We start from the raw sequence: 18,030 nt of genomic DNA, 5'->3' as shown, positions 1-18,030 counted from the left end.
GCGGGGGCAACGGCAGCGGCGGCAGAAGGGGGTGGGAGAGAGACTCGACGGAGGGGAGAGAACACGAGAGCGGTAGTTATAATGCACTGCGCGTCCAGTGCACTGTCCCTCGGGCCCGTAAAAGAGACGGCGGCAAGGGGAAGAGGGAGGAAACGAGAGAGAGAGAGAGAGTGAGAGACGGGACAAGCGCGCGCACGCAAGCATAGATGCTCTCGCTTCTTCTGGTCCTCTCCCTCGTTTTCTTTCTCGCTCTGTGGCTCTTTGCTATCCTCGGCCACTGTGCAGCGTCTCGTTTTCAGGCCCTCGCTCGTTTGTTTTATCTCCGCTCGCAGAAAGATAGAGAGAGAGAGAGAGTGAGAGAGTGAGCGAGCGAGTAAGAAGGGCGGCTGGAAGGCGGCGCGAGGGAGAGTGGTGAAGCCGAGAAGAGAGGAAGAGCGAGACAAGTATAGGAAAACGTGTCTCAGCCTGCACGAGCCGGTACAGTCGGCACCACGAGTTCTGACCACAACATTATCGACAACGCGATACCGGACGAACCTGACACCATCGCTCGCGATTCTCCTGTCTCTCGTTTGACTGCCGAGATAAAACGGGTGTTTGTTTGTTTGTTGTGTTCGCGTTTGTTTTGTCCCTCCCTCTCTCTCTCTCTCTCTTTCTCCGTGTGTGTGTGTGTGTGTGTGTGTATGTGGGTGGGTGGGTGTGTGTGTGTGTGTGTGTGTATGTGGGTGGGTGTGGGTGGGTGGGTGCGAAAGAGAGAGAGAGAGAGAGAGAGAGAAAGAACCGTGCGAGCTTGTTTTCCGTTTTGATAAGGAGCCGCGCGGGTATTTTTATCCTTGACTGGGCGTAAAAATGTACGCACGCCTTTTCGCTATCGAAGACACGACTTTCAAGCCGGTATTGAGATTCAAATGCTGAATGATTCAATGATTGCTTTCGAAAAGGAAATAACGTTGATAAAATTAGAAAAAAATGGAATGGGAAGCATGACTGATTTGTTATAATCTATTAGCTATAAAGCATGTAATAAGGGATAATTGTTATTGCTAATAATAACACTTTTTTTTATGTTTGTCATGCTTGCTATCAAAATACAAATAAATCTCGACATTTCGTAAGCATTAATAACTGATCAATTTTTGTTTTCTTATTATTGTAATTACGTTACGCAGTGATGAAATGATTTTCTTTCATTGAAGAAAAGCAGGAATCCTATATTTGTTGTTTAATTGACGAGATTTAACAAACGCATAATTGCATTAAAACAATATTTGATAATCATTTTAATAACTGTTCCTTTCAAAATACAGCAAGGCATCTTTTGAATTAAAGGAAATTCACTTTCATCTGATAAAGCGTGATCACTTGGCAAAATCGCGAGGTTCCACTTTCTACAAGTACTTTATACACAAACACAAGCGCGCGCGCGTATTCCATCAATGCGTTATCCTTCCTTTCTAGAATCACGTAATGTTAGAATATCACAGATCCTTGACCCGATTGGTCGCTATTGCCGTGATCGAAACTACACTTGCATAAACAACATAGTTTCACACTGTCTCTTTTAAATTGAAAGTCCCTTCCATACTTGCATGCAATAAAATACGGAGCAACAGCGTAATACGGTGCAAATGCTTGTCGAGTTCTTGTTTGTAAGCATAACATAGAATTAAGTTTCTAAGGATTAATGACAAATGTGGTTGCATCCTAATATAACAAAAAAAAAAAAAAACAAAAAAAAACAAAAAAAAACAAAACAAAAAACAAAAAAAAAACAAAACAAAAAAAAACAAAGATAGATAACTATTGTTTACATACAAAGTTAACCTGTAAGACATACCTCTTTACACAATATATGTTGAAATAATTAAAAAGATAAGCTATTGAATCGCGAGACGAATAATAAATATTGTTAAAAATTTTGTATTATGAATATTATAATTAAAGACAAATAAGTAAGTTGCATGGAAATATTAGAACGATCTTATTAAAACATTTATCTCGAAGGGAATTTTTTCTTTAATATGCGAGAATTTTATTTAATTGTTTACATATACAATTCTAGACGAGTAATATGCATGTAAGATAATAAAATTCTAGGAAGCTAAACCACGCAGCATCTTTTAAAATGAATATTATTTTCATATTCTACTTGTTATCTGTTGTAAAACAATATGTACATAATACTTTATCTCTTAATTGCGCGTCGAATATTATGCTAAAAAAAAAAAAAAAAAAAATGAATAATGAAAATGTAATTTGCAATTATGAAATAATTAAATTAAAATAGGTATGTTAAAATTAATAACGTATTGAAATTGTTAATCCTGTGCTTTTATTTCATTCTATCTTAAATTCTCTTAAGTATCTTAAATATCATTTAAATATCACGTATCGGAGAATACTTTCTATCCGTTTGTCTATTAAATTTTCCAAGAAAATATACGAGCTTATGAACTATTTATAAAATACGATTTTCCTATCCTTATATTTTCATTTAATTTTCGAAATAAAAATTAAAATCGAGCGAGCTGCTTTTAGTAAGATAAAGTCAGAAAATTCGTATTGACCATTGAATAGCGTCAGCGTTGAATTGCTTGCGTAATTAAATTACGTGAAACGAATTGCCTATAACGAAAACTATTGTGTCAATTGCTTTTGTGAGGTGACAAACACACCTCTAATCAGCTAAGAACTCATTTTAGAATAAAGCAAATTGCGTAATAAGGTAGGTACGTGATGTGTTCGCATAGCGATATACAGCCATAGGAAAAATTGCAATTAATATATAAGTTGTTTATCAAATTGTTGATAATATTTGCACAACATAATAATACTTATTGAAAGGAATGAACGTAACGCAAGTGCACAGAAGCATTTGAAATGCGAGGAGCGAATAACTCGCTTTCCTATTCCCCGTAGCTGCGTTACAATGCAATTGTTCGTACTGCTGAAGGCAGAAACGTGCGCAATTACCATTATTTTCCTCGGCTTTAATAATAATAATTGTGTACTTCACGTTTTTCGGCAGCTCGTAATAATTTATTTTTATTATTTCAGTCGAACCGCGGTAACGAGTGCTTCGCTCGAGCCTGCGCCCGTATATAAAAAGAAAAAAGAAACGCTCTCGCCATAACGACGGTCAATCCAGCCTCACAATCACATGCAGATCATCGGGTCACGGCAACCGATTATCTAGCCCCTATGAAACGCGACGATATAATTAGCCTAATAAATAAATGCCAGCCGGCATAAAGCGTCCGAGGAGTAGCACCGAAAAGCAAGAAAGAAAGAAAGCAAGAAAGAAAGAAAGAAAGAAAGAAAGAAAAATCAATCAATTTTCGACGTGCAACGGCTCTCGTGTAAAAGGCGCATTATTTCCATTAAAACACAGCGATGGAAAAAGGTCTACAGCCTCGGCGAGTGGGGACTTGTTTTCGATCGGCGTAAACGTGTACAGTCCGAGCCTGCATTTTTGATCATAACATTAAGAGGAGACTCGTGCTCTGAAAAATAGGTGAGCCAACGGATTGCAGTGCTGAGCAAGTGGTGGGGTGGGGTGGTGTGAGGGGAGGGGAGAGTTTGGTTCTTACGTCCGTTGAAAAACAAAACACCTTGGGGTGCACTCTTTCTTATTTCATTGGAATTGGCCAAAAAAAAATATTAAACCTAAGCACCGAGCAGTACCTAGGCTTATAACGAGTCACAGAGTCAATTGGATTTGTCGTAGTAGAAGATGAGAGTAGAAGCTCGTCAAACGCTATAACGAATCTAGATAAGAGATGGTTGTAGTTTTAATGTGATTTTAATGTGATTATTTTATTAATTTAATGTGTTTATTTTAATGTGATAGTTGGTGCGCTGATCGACGACAGTTCTGCAAGTGTGATATAATTGATGATATCGTACCTCGTTCATTCTCGGCGTTAAAACTATTGCTATTTCCAATGTAGCTAATGAATAAAATGTAAACGTTGAAAAATATATGAAAGACTCGCCAAGTTTAATCGAAATTGTAATTTTCATTGATTCATAATGTATGAGTTACCCTTTTAGTATTATAGTTTTATGTATGCTTAAAAATTTGCGGGCGTTGGTGAATTCTGATCGCAAAATATTTATTTCGAAACTATCGAACTGAAAACTCGTTTGTGCAGTAAAATTTTTCACTACTACACTTTATTACTTCACAAACCGAAAATTTACATAATAACTGCGTAGTTTTAATATAATCGTATCCAAACATTTTACTTTATAAGAAATTATGCAGAAAGTTCTACAAAAGTGTACCTAGTTCAAATAAACTGAAAAACGGATTATATATTCGTCTCATAAATTTCTTAAAAAAAAAAAAAAAAAAAAAAAAAAAAAAAAAAAAAAAAAAAAAAAAATAATAAAAATCTAGGTCAATTACTTTGCAATTCGAATAATAATGATCGTACATAATTAATATTAAAAATTTAATAATAATTTTTTGTAATTATTCTCTCAAAATGTATTTGATTTGAAAATATTATCTACATAATAAACATTAATGCGTAAACACGTTAAAGGTTATTAAAAAAAAAAAAAAAAAAAAAAAAAAAAAAAAAACATTTTTTAAACTTGAGTAAACGATATTAAACGCCAAATATATCCTATGATACAGAAGTTAATAATTTTTTTCATATAATTAAGTATAATACAATTGTTAATTAAAAGGGGAAAATTTTCATAATAATTTTAGAATTAATTAAATAATAACTTATAATTCTTACTTATAGAACAGTTTAATAAGTTACGTACAAATGCTGGAGGGAATTATTTCATCAGAGTTAAAACAAATTTCATTTGTATGATTAGGTAAATATAATTTAAGAAGCAATTTATTAAAATGAAGTAACATTGGCAGTAGATTGATTGATAAATTTACAGGCAATTTGTAAAATACATTATGTCTTTTCCAATGTAATTTTGAAATTTGAATAATAATAAAACTCTAAGAAATTCCCAGTATTATATACAATTCCATTTATTAAATCCATTATTAACGTTTATCTTGATATATAATTTAGTAAAATTGACGAAAGTAAATATGTCTAGGCAATTTTGTTAAAATTTTATATGAATCCAAATGTTTTGTCACTTTTATTCTGTACGTATGTAAAAGTATTATATAAAATCGGAACATCTGTAAGTAGGGAATAGAGAATGGAATCTCGTATGAATAAATTTTGGAAACTAACAAAATCAAGCATTGCGTTGAATCGAGGTTTTGGAAAAAATTTACAATTTGAAATACAAATCGAAAATTAAATAAGTATTGGAATTACAAAGTAACAACCGTTCAATACTGCTTATGCTTCAATACAGCAATTTGAATATTTTTTATGTTTTCAATTTTATTATTAGAAGCTCGATCGTCGGTTATCTCATCAGCCGAACTTTCCATTTTCTTCAATCCCATTTCATCGGAATTCGATACCGCAGCCTCCGAAAAATTTCCCCGTAAGAATATTCAGCGTATGAGTCCCGGCTCTAATCATAAATTTCAAAAAATATGTCACACCCCACTACACCGTGAAAGACGCGCGTCTCCGCGAAATTTCATTAGATCCAACCAGTAATATTTTATCTCCTTGTTTGTTCCCTCGGAAGCGTTTTAAACTTTTCTCAACCTCCAAAAACAAAACAAAAAGTAAAAAAAAAAAAACAAAAAAAAAACAAAAAAGAAGCAAGCGGAAAAGCAAGGAACACTTTCTTCCAAAAGCCTCACAAAATCCAAAGCTCCCCCGTCTCTCTCAATTTCTTTTTCGCACGCAAAAGCATCTTTGCCTGTTCTCATATGCATACACGCATCCAAGAGCTCCGAGCCCTCTTATTACGTAATGCACTCTCCGCCCTCGAATGATTCGCAAGCTCGTGTGCGCGGAGACACAGGAGTGGCCCACAACTCCCGGGGTAACTCTCATTTTCCTAGGAAATCACCTCGCTCTGAGAATTCTCGTACGCAACAAGAAAGGGAAATAAGAAAGAGCGGAAATGGGCAGGGGGTGGTTACGCGATTGGCGCAGTTCTCCGCGCTTCGAGGATTTCCGGATATATTTGGTACGGGCCGAGAAGAAAAGAAGGGGAGATAGAGAGTCGCGCGAAAGATAGCAAAAGAGAATGGGAGAGGTAGATTGGTGGATAGATAGATATATAGATATAATAGATAGATAGATAGACAGATAGATAGATAGAGAGAGAGAGAGAGAGAGAGAGAGAGAGAGAGAGAAAGAAGAAAAGAGTCAATGCTTCGGCTATGCAGGATAATTTCGAGGGTAAGGATCTTGCCAACTTACTTCCCTACTATTCTCTCTTCAGCGTTATTTATACGCGGTTTGCCGGGCAACAGAAGGGAGGGGGCGAGGGAGAGATGGGCAAAGAGTATGATAAGGCCAATGTTTCGTCTTTATCGAGCGGGAGTTTCTTGAGGCGGGTCAGGCTTGCGAAAAACTGAGGCAAAGGACCGGAGCGGCGTCGATCGTCGAGGTTATTCGCCCTTTATCTTGCCACGGCTTTCTTGTGCTTTCTTACTGAGCCAATGGATGGGGGTTACGGGGTAGGACTCCATTTTCTCGCTTCCTCTAGCTCGCATTCTCTGCACTTTAATTAAGAAGTTCGGTTTATGAGCTGAGGAAGTTGGATCGAATGGCTTGATGGACGGGCGAATTGCTCGAATTTACAAGAGAATCAGTTTTACACGCGTTCCTCTCGAGGAATTGATAAAAAGAAAAAAATAAATAAAATAATAAAGACTTTGTAAAGTTACGGCAGAGTGCATTATTCTGAAGTGATTAGCTATAGCGTAACTTTAAATTTGTTTTTACGTATATTTGTGATTATTTCATTATTTTGCGACTACGTCGTTTCAACCTTTTACCGCTTGGTAACATAATAAGAATGAGAAAATACATTTTCGTAATCAAAGAATTATGAGGCATAATATTATATAACTTTTACTCTTTGTTTTCATATGAATGATTGTATATATATATATATATATATATATATATATATATCATATTAAAAATAAAAAATTTTAATTATAAAATAGAGAGCAATATGGGCAATATGTAGTAATTAATATTCTAAAATCTAACAGTTCCGCCTTAAACTTTGCTAATATAGTTAATAATATTGATGGGAGGTACTTTCTTTATTCTTAAATTACTAAAAGTAGTTAACAAACATTTGCTTATAAGTCATGATAAAATTAACAAAAATTTTGTCTCGATATTGTGAGAGGCTCCCGAGTAAGTTGGTAAGTAAATTTTGCGCACATTATAGTAGATTTTGCTTAAAATACGCCATGCATATCGAACTTCTCGGCCGCTAATATTCGCGCTCTCGCGATATGTAAATTAAATTTATCCTTAAAGTAATACGATATGAACCCCTGATATATTGGGGCAAAGCACCCAAGCTTCCGTGTACAACTTCCATGAGGACGAAATAAGAAAATACGTTCGAAAAGGTACATCCACATGCCCGGGCGCGATATCAAAGGATGGCTTGTGTGCACGACGCCGAGATGAAAAAGTAAGCGTCTAGGATACGCGTCGCGCCAGGATCTACCTTGTGTACAAAAGCCGTGTAGTAAACGTGCGGGCGCGCGCACGCATTCAAGAGAGATAGAGAGAAAGAGAGAGTGAGAGAGATAGAGATAGAGATAGAGAGATAGAGAGAGAGAGAGAGAGAGAGAGAGAGAGAGAGAGAGAGAGAGAGAGAGAGAGTGCGTGAGTGTGCGTGTGCGCGCGTGTGTGTGTACGCGCGCGCGTGCGAGTCCGAAGGGGAGAGGGGAATAGAAGGCAGGAGGCGGCGGCGGCGGCGGTGGCGGTGGCGGCGGCGGTATTACCAAGTCAAAGTAGACGCACAGCAAAAATGGCGACGAGGAGTCAAGGAACCCGCGGGAGTGCGCATTGCATTATTCGCGCCTTCTGCCGGCGCTCCTTCCTTATATTTGCCTTTCTATTACATTCGGTACGGGCCGTGGCCTCCTGGAGATCTTCCTCGGCTTTACGGCGGATTTACAATGAAAACGTTTTCCACGCCGAGCTTTGCCCGACTGCCGTCGCCTGAATTTCGACCGGATGAATCCAAGTGGCAAACTCACCGCCAACGTCTTACGAATCATTCGAGGCTGCCTAGCTTCAGTCTTATTGGATAATGTTTGTAGGATCGGTGGGATTTTCTCTATTTATTGCTTTTCGTGCAACTGTGTGCGCGACCTGAAACTTATGACAATCAAGGATTTCGGATTAGCCGTTGCTTTTGTTGCCTCGATTGGGATTTATTTGTTTGTTTTTTTGTTTGTTTGTTTGTTTTGTTTTGTTTTGTTTTTTTTTTTAATAAACGTTAAATTCACCCATAAGACGAATATTTTCGTTCGTTTGAATGTGTAATAACGTAATGTTTACTACTTTTATAGACTTTAACGTCCCAGCGATAGTAAGAAATCTCTATCTATCTTTGGATCATTTGTACAGTATATTATAGTTTAATACTTCTCAGACTGTTTAACGAGTTTGTAAAAAATAGATAATTTTAAAAACATATAAATTATTTGATTTTCAATATATTCAAGTTATTTTTAGATAAGGTCATGTAAATTGATACGGACTTTAAAAATCTTAATGGTCTTGTATTTCAGATAAAACAGTCCAGAAATTTCACTTCCACGTTTCAACTGATTCTCTTTTTTAACATATAAGCCAACGCATTTCTCGCAACACGCATCGAAGTGAAGTACCGAACAACTTTTTCATTGAAAAATATATATACGAACAAAACGAAGGATTTCTGCATGGATATGTAAAAAATACTTTTCTTCTTTTGTAAAATCGGAAATCCCGTTTGAATAGTAATGCGAATTTAGATGTATAATAATTAGCAATTGATACAGTGTATGTTTTTATTTAAATAATACACAGAAAGACATAAATATGCACAATAAGTGAAATATATTGCATGCAGGAGAAATATTTCAGAAACATGTTGCCACATGGCAAATTAAAAGCTATAAATTCATCGATCGAAAGAGATAGTAATGTCATTCTTAGCTATTTTATAATTTCTTTATTTATATTGAATTTACGACAGTTATTCATAAATGTTTAAGTACTTTAATTATCGATTGTTAAATTCTTTCATGAGAACTTTATCTAAATCATAAAGCATCCATTAAATAATTATACACGACAGATTTCTGTGAGCTTAGAAACTTGTCCGCGAGCGAATTTCATCGAACGAGAGAAAAATTTGGCCCGGCTATTCTTTCTCTCTTTCTCGATTCTCAATTTCTTCAATTCACCAAGTGACGCTGGATATTCACACCTTTGATGCCAAGTACTTGTACTCTTCCCTGACGCTGTTGTCTCATTCTGTATATCATCGACACCATACACATATATACGCGTGTGTTTTCCCAATCTCTCATTTTCTTCTTTTCTGCCGATATTTCTAGAACTGGATTTATTTAGCGATTGCAAGGTGGGTGCGACGGCATGAATACATATGAGTTTTTCGCGCCGAATTCACCATTGCTTGTCTCGTGCAAGTTTTTGCAAATTCGACTTTTGTTTTTTCTTTTACACATGGAAAAGCTATAAAAAAAAAACATTTTTTAGAATTGAAGAATGAAAAAGCCAGTTAAAAGCCAGTGATATATAATATGGGAAATTATGACTGGAAGACGCCTATTATTTAGAATAATCTATAAAAATCGTTAAAACGAAATACAAGAAGTAATTATCTTGTAAGTAGATGATTAATATCCGAAGAAACCATTGCCATATTTATAATCTCCTATCATTAAAATGGTAGCATATAATTTGGTAGATTTTTTCATTTTCCATGAAATTCTTTTCTTAGTCTATTAAGGCCATTCAATAAGTATCATCAAAAAGCTATTTTCAAGTCTTATTTTATTATTATATCTAATTAGAATTTATGAAAAATTCATTAGGCCGTCGAAAGCTTGTAGTTGTGTTTTCTTAATTTACAAATTAATTTAAATTAATTAAAATTAATTTAAAATCCAATTGAATATTATGTTTAAGAATAGTTTCATGCGAAAATAAAATGTAACGAACGTATTTTTCTTAAAATAAAATGCTAATGAAGAAATACAAGCTGATCTTGAAAGACTAACATTACGGTATATTTACGTGTACAAACAGATGCATATTACGAAGAGTACGAGGCGAAAGCAAAAAAGAGAGGTCAGAGGAACTGTGCATAACCTTGCATCAGCGATACAGAACTTCGTCGACGTGTGTATGAATGTATTCACTGTTGTCTTTTATGCATTTTACGAAAGTCCAGAATGGCATATCTCAATGTGCCTGAATATTGGTACACGCGCGCACGTGTGTGCGTGAGTGTATATTCTTTCAGAGGAGAAGAAAAAAGCAAAATAAATACCTGTTATAAAAGTAAAAGTCTTGCGAATGACGTCTGTCGCAATTTCTTGACTTACGTTTCCATATGTTCATTGTCAGACGATTAAAGCTAACGTTTATATTTTTTGAGTCAACAATCGATTAGCCAACTTATTAGAAAAATTATGTCTCATGGCATGAAAGAATCGCCTAAGCTTGCAAATGTATAATAAATTTAAATAGCTTTGTTCGATGATTTTTTCATTTCATTAAAACTGTTATTCTCACACAGCATTAAGAAATTAAAGAATAATACTTCTATGAAAATATGTACAGTTTATTCGGTTTATTTATCAAAATTATAATGTGTAATTTCTGCTGTCGCGCAGTTATATGTATAAAGCTTTTACTGAATATATTTTTCATAAAACGTATTATAATAGATTATTTGCACAGAAATTTAGTGAAATTTTCAGAATTTATATAATGTTTGATTGCAGAGTAATTTTTTAACTACCAGAAAATAACTCATTAAAGTCATTAATAAATGGATTGCGGATATATTGAAAGCAGCTGAAAATCAAATTTTTGTTTTAAGAATTATTCTATATGTAACGTCGCTATTGATTCTCTTGAAAATAAAGCATTTCCTACAGACAATAATTATCCTAATAAATATTTGTATATGCAATAATTCAATAATAATTAATTAAATATCGATCATTAATTAATCTGATTTTTTTTACGATGCTTAAATCGTCGAATAAATGAGAAATGGAAATATCATAGATGATAAGAAAAATCAAGTTGGAATAAAATTTCATCTCATTTGTTCAATTGACATTTAAATTTATTTCAAGTCATTTAATTTCAACTTCGTTAAACAAATAAAAACCATCGTTGATTATTAAATACAGTTACTGCAGTAGTAAATTATTATATGGATTAACAAGAAAGCTTTTAAATGCACAAGTTGACATATAAGATATTATGTATATAATTAAATGTAAACGCAGTGTATTTTTTTGTTAATTTAAAAATTAAGTTTTAGATTAATCGAAGAGTTAGGATCATCCGAACGATACTAATTCATCTTTGTTTTTATAACTGAAAACCATCCTATACAAATATTTTTTATGATAATTTAATGGAACCTAATACTTCTCGGTTATAAAAGTAAAATATTTTTCCGATGTAATACTCTACGTTGTCGCATAATTATGATGGAATTGGGCAATATCATGGTTCTCATCATTCCACTTATCGAGTAATAAAATACATTGGCAAACAAATACGAGAAAGTAGTTTAGAAAATACGGTGACATTGAAAAATCAGAATGTCAAGCAGCTGTTCAATTCATCCGGCCCTCTCCGCTATAAATATGTATGCATCGGTTCAATGCCCCGCTAACGACCGCAAAAACTAAATAAACAAAAATGCCGAGGATCATCAACCACGGAGCCTCACGCGATGACTGCACATAATTAAAGACCAATGAGCGGAAAAGCGTTGCGAGCGTCTTGTGTGCCCGAGTGTCGCAAATGAAGAAACGGCTTCGATCAGTGCCGAAGAGAAAGAACCGGCTTCGATAAAACCCCCCCCCCCCCTCTCTCTCCCTCCACCCACCATCCACAATCCTCCTCCTCGTCACACTTTGATTCCCGCAGGAGTTACGACGACTTAACAACTTACCGTTCATCTGCATTCACATGCTGACAAAAATGCCGGAACAAGCCAGTGAGGAATATTTTGCGAATTCATCGAGCGTTTACAGCCGAGATTTTTTGCCTCATCGAGTTTGTTTTAGTCTCTCAACTGGTGGCTCCCATAAGGAGCGAGAGAGAGAGAGAGAGAGAGAGAGAGAGAGAGAGTGAGTGCGAGTGCGAGTGAGCGAGAGTGATTGAGTGATGGGGTATGGGTGATTGGGGGAAGGGGGGGGGGAGATAGGCTGTGGCTCTTAACTTATTGCATGGGCAGCATTGGTTTTCGTAATATATCTCTCCTTTCGTTCAACTGATTTTATAGTTTGTAAATGTAATTGGGGCTATTGCATTGTCGCACCCTTTGCCAATGTTCCCTAGCGATATCCGGTGTTTAGTACACTGGCAACAATATTGTTCTACTAACAATTAGATAATCTCTTACGTTAACGCATGTAGTAAATCGATAATAATGAGCGTTAAACTTGCGATATACTAAGTAAAGCCGTATTATCTTGAGGACTGGAGTTAATGGTATTTAATGTTTAAATATTATTTTCGTTAGTCGATTGTTACTATTTATGCATTTTGCAAAACTTAGTGTAATATTTTGATAAGAGAGATTATTGGTAAATTAATTTTGTTCTCTTAAGGATTGGATAACAGTACACTGAAAAGATATTCATACGCATAGACGATTGGCTTTTGAAATCACTGCACATTGTGGGTTGGAACTTAATTAATTGCTCTAACGTTGATTTGTTTAGCGAGGTATAATGAATGAATAATCATAATAGCCAATTCATCTACATTTCTTATACTTAATTTAGCATACTTAATATTGATTATGTAAATTTGCATAACTCAAAAATCAATCAATTGCGCAGTTCCTTTATCGAATTCTTTTATCGTGTTATTGTTTAAGTATATACAAATTTTCATCACTATTCATTATCAATCTTACACTTACACTTTTTATTTTATTCAATTTTCTTTTCCTAGGCATAATGAGTTTTGTATTTTTCAAGTCTGAAATAATAAATAATAATTTACAGTAATTTAGAATAGTTATTATAATAGAATAATAACGCAATTGAAATTACGCGTAGCGATTTTCTTTTTTCACATGATTTCATTTTCAACGGACTTTTCTATAAAGTAATCTAACTTACAAAATTCTTTCAAAGAACTGAAATCTGCCAGAATAATTATAATATTATTAATTAGAGTAATCCAATCCTTGAATTATTCCAGTATTGTCTGCTTTTTTTTTTAACTATTAGAACCCCAAATTAAAAACTTTATTGTATATTGAAAAACCATCAGCCAGTATTCTGTATCTATCTTGCGAACATTGATAAAAGAAGGCAACATAAGAAACTGACAGAGAACGAGGGAAGCAGAGTGGGTAAAAGAGAGAGAGAGAGAGAGAGAGAGAGAGAGAGAGAAAGAAAAATATAAATAGATTAAACGTGTATGTAAGAGCAATAAATTATTGTATATGAAATATTGTAAGGGAAGGAAAGAATTACTTTGACCTATTGGTAAACATTACGAAAATACCGGAGCTAATGACATGTGTTTAAATAATATTGGCAATATGATGTTCTAACATACAAATCTACAAAAGTAATATTCCAATTCTCATTTGCATACGATTTCTCCCTAATACGGTAAATGCACTTTGAATACGGAGATTAAAATTTAAAAATTAAGTATATCCACAAAAGCAATTAATTCATAATTAATTACTGTAATTAATCTGTATATGTTTTTATGTAAATTATATTACGATGTTATTATATATGAAACTGCTTTACGGGCAGAAATTCGATAAAGAATATTGCAATTTTTTTAATCATAAATACGATAAATTAATATTATCAAATACGTCGTCGATACTTTTTATCATTGTAACATGTATTTGAAATAATTTCTGACGATCGTGTTCCATCTTTAGTCCGTACAACTTGTCGATTCAATTCAATCTTGCATTTTTCTTTAATCCAATCCGCACTCCAGACCGCAACATTCGATTATACTTTCTGCAAATTGTCAACTTTACAAAAAGCATGAGAAACACTCGGGGCGCCCGACTTTTATTGTGCATTCGCACAACAGAGCCGCGACAAATTGTCGCGGTCACCACTATAAATACTTACGTCTTCTTTTTTTTTTTTTTTTTTTTTTTTTTTTTTTTAATTTCATGCAAAGTGAGTAGCGTTGCACTTGGGCGAGTGTCACGTACTTGTATTATTCTCAGCTGTTGTTAATCGGTAGCTCATGCCCATTATCCATGGTCCCGTGCAATCGGGATTCGATTCCTCAGCGTAATAATTGGCACGCAAGCGCGTTGACACGCGTTGATTCGCATAATATGAGGATCCACATCGACATTACGAATATATTGATATGCGTTGCGTAAGTCGTAGCGATACGCGTATTTTTTTTAATATGATATTAATAAGCGCGCAACGCACTGCCGAAACTTATTAATTTTGTGGTTTCCCGATTCTTATAGCACGATATTCCGATGATTGGAATACTCTGTGTTTATTGTACTTTTTTGTACGTATGTATATATATTAAACCGAGATGTAAAATTGATCCGTAGTGTGTGTTTTATTCTACGTTGTCGGTTTCAATAAATTGTTAATCGAGTGTATTTGATTTCTATTCAACTTTATCATCATCATCATCATCATCATCATCATCATCATCATCATCATCATCATCATCATCATCATCATCATCATCATCATCATCATCATCATCATCATCATCATCATCATCATCATCATCATCATCATCATCATCATCATCATCATCATCATCATCATCATCATCATCATCATCATCATCATCATCATCATCATCATCATCATCATCATCATCATCATCATCATCATCATCATCATCATCATCATCATCATCATCATCATCATCATCATCATCATCATCATCATCATCATCATCATCATCATCATCATCATCATCATTTGTTATTATTATTATTATTATTATTATTATTATTATTATTATTATTATTATTATATCATTAATTTTAATAATATAACGTCACATAAATAATATTTATAAATTAAACTATAAATTAAATTACAAATCTTTAATGCCTAAGTAAAATGTTCTTACGGCTGATATAAATATTTTTTAAACGCATAAGATTATTCTCGTTACTTTATAATTGTCAGAGATACATGACCTTAAAATATTACGAAACTTTGTTCGTGCAGTGCTAAGAACATTAAATATAAATACATTTTCAAATGAGTAATAAAGGTAGCTTATGTGTATAGTTTTTATTTCGCCTATACTTAAAAGCTAATAAAATTATAATGTTAGCATTGCTTTAAAAAGATGATTTATAGTTCCGTAACATTGAAGAAATCGTACAATGATTTTAATGCGCATCTGAATATTTCTACCAGCAATTAATGCATTCTCCAACTTGTAATGCAAAATTATGCATATTTTCGTAAAAAAGAGACCATTCGCTGAATCATGCTTTATTGCCGACATCCTAAAATCACAAACACTTTACTTTCCCGTTTTCCTTTGTTTCGTATCAAGCCATCAAAGTCAAATAAAAACAATATTTAAATACGCCATTCGCTACCAATTATTTCCCGTGATACACAAGTCTGTTTGTTTCGTTGAATTAACGTCGCAGTGAGAAGATAAACAACCACCAGTGCGATTATCAAATTAAGACTGTAATCAGCAGAAAAAAACCGTGTATTTGCTAAGCCAAACAATTAAAAGTCGTGGTGAAGATGAACGAGACACGATTGTCAGACCGAAAAGGATGCCGATCGCGGCTCCCGATCATAATTCCAAGGTCCCGTGAGAAGCGGAAATGCGACGCGCACCCGCACCCGCTCACGTACACGCACATAAAGAAGAAGAGGAGCTCGATATTGGACGAGGTGTCGAGAAACACACGACCAACGATGGCCGCACATTTTTTGCGGGGCAGAGCGCAACGATTACACGCGCACCGCCCGTCACGCTGTTCGACTTGCATAAATTTCATTGTTCTCGCGATGGCGGCGGCGGCGGTGGCGGCGGCGACGGCGGCGGCGGTGGAGCGGGCGACTGCGGCGGTGGTCGCGTAACCTTGGCACCGATGTAGTTTGCTAATCTCCCGATGCACTCACGTAGCACCGCAGGAAAATTAGTCAGTGCGGGAAGCTAAAAAAAGGGAAGCGAGCGCGCAATTTACCGGAAGACGCGAATATAGAATAATTGATGGCTTTCATCGTGTGGACTATGTATGTACGTACGAAAAAGGCTCGGATATTCGAGCTTCGACATTTACGAGAGCTTTGGTGCTTTTTTTTCTTTCGAAACGTTATGATGGATGGATTACGTAAATAGGGTAATCGATGCACAGATTAACGTTTCTTGATTTGTAAATATTTTTTTATTTTTTATTTTTTACAGATACGCGAATATCAGTTATAATCTTGGGCAATTAATCCTAAGGTAAAATAACTCTATTATCCACATAACATTTATTAGTAGAGTGTAAATGGATATTAAAGAAGGTGAATACTTAAAAAGAATTGCTATATTGTAAAAAAATGCATATAAAATATTTAATAACTTTAGTAATACGCAATGACTAATAAAATCAATATATAATACGAAAGAGAATTTATATTTGAAATTTTTAAACGAAACGATTAATAATTTTATAGAATTTTTTTACTTGAAATGTACCACGGGGTGTAAGTATTAAAAAGTAATTATTGTAACAAAAAATTTATTGAAGTTTTGTGGTCTTGCTTTGCTAAGTGTATCGTTTTTAGAAATGTAGATACTTAATATGAAATCCCAATAATAATTTGAAACATGAAATAATGCTAATTTATAAAGAAAAAGGTCATTTATATTTAAAACGGTCTAAATACTTAATGCAGTTTTTTTTTTTTTTTTTTTTTTTTTTTTAATATAGTTAATATACATTAAGCTCATTGATTTATATCTAGTATTTTCTATTTTTTTGTATTCAACTTTTATTTCTGCTTGTCGAGTACATTTCATAAAAATTTATAGAAATATTATATGAATAGATTTTTCTTTAATCGTGCTTTTCTTATAAATTTGTAGACATATTTATTATACAAAACATATATTCGCTTAGTATTTTATTAACATTATCATTTTATTTTAAGTTCTTCCTTGCGATTTTGTATTGTTAGTATATATTGACAAAGTTTAATTTAATTATTAACAATTATATAACAAATAATTTTCATCCATGCTGTTTTATTATACAAAATGATCATATCTTGAGCATTTTCAAATAAAAAAAAAGCAATTATTATGAATATAATTTATTTTATGAAAATTGATTAATATAGGTTAAATATAGTTATCAACATATTTTGCATTTAATTTGAATCAAATTAGTCAAAAAATAAAATTTCTTATCCAATTAATTTGAATGAATTATTTTTGGAAACCAATATTACACATTAAAACGATAAATACAGAAGGAAAAAATATATACAAATATAAATTTAAAACAATACTCGGCTTAAGTGTACAGATAGTGTGTAAAAAAAGATTTGGTTAAGTTTTTATTATTATGGTACTGAACAGGGAAAGTTTATTATAAATTTGACTATTTATCTGCGTGTGATGATCGCTATATCAAGAACAAAAGACAATAAAGTGATTTAAAAAATAAATAGTTTAATGAATAAATAATTCGTAACTATTATGTTTTAATATTTAATCAGTTTGTTTTTCAGTCAGACGAGCGTGAAAATTGTATGTCAATTAATTATTACCACGATACATCAAATTATTTCAACTCTTGAAAATGTGTCAAATGATAAATAAATGATTTTTAGTTAGTATAATTAAAAAAAAAAAGGCATTAAAGTTTAGTTAGTTTAGG

General features: G+C 33.7%; 1 long non-coding RNA gene across 2 annotated transcripts in view; it reads left to right on the top strand.

The window, feature by feature from the left end:
- Window positions 1–3,321, top strand: part of LOC105361958 (uncharacterized) — a 299,396-nt gene extending 296,075 nt beyond the window's left edge. For both annotated transcript variants that reach the window (XR_912865.1, XR_912864.1), the window contains exon 2: window positions 3,058–3,321. This is a non-coding gene — a long non-coding RNA (uncharacterized LOC105361958). The remainder of the gene's footprint in view (window positions 1–3,057) is intronic.
- Window positions 3,322–18,030: the final 14,709 nt, after the last annotated feature.

The sequence above is a fragment of the Ceratosolen solmsi genome, unplaced genomic scaffold (genome assembly GCF_000503995.2).
Source record: "Ceratosolen solmsi marchali unplaced genomic scaffold, CerSol_1.0 scaffold2, whole genome shotgun sequence".
In the NCBI taxonomy this organism is placed as follows: Eukaryota; Metazoa; Arthropoda; class Insecta; order Hymenoptera; family Agaonidae; genus Ceratosolen; species Ceratosolen solmsi.
This window is presented reverse-complemented; position numbering and strand designations above follow the sequence as displayed.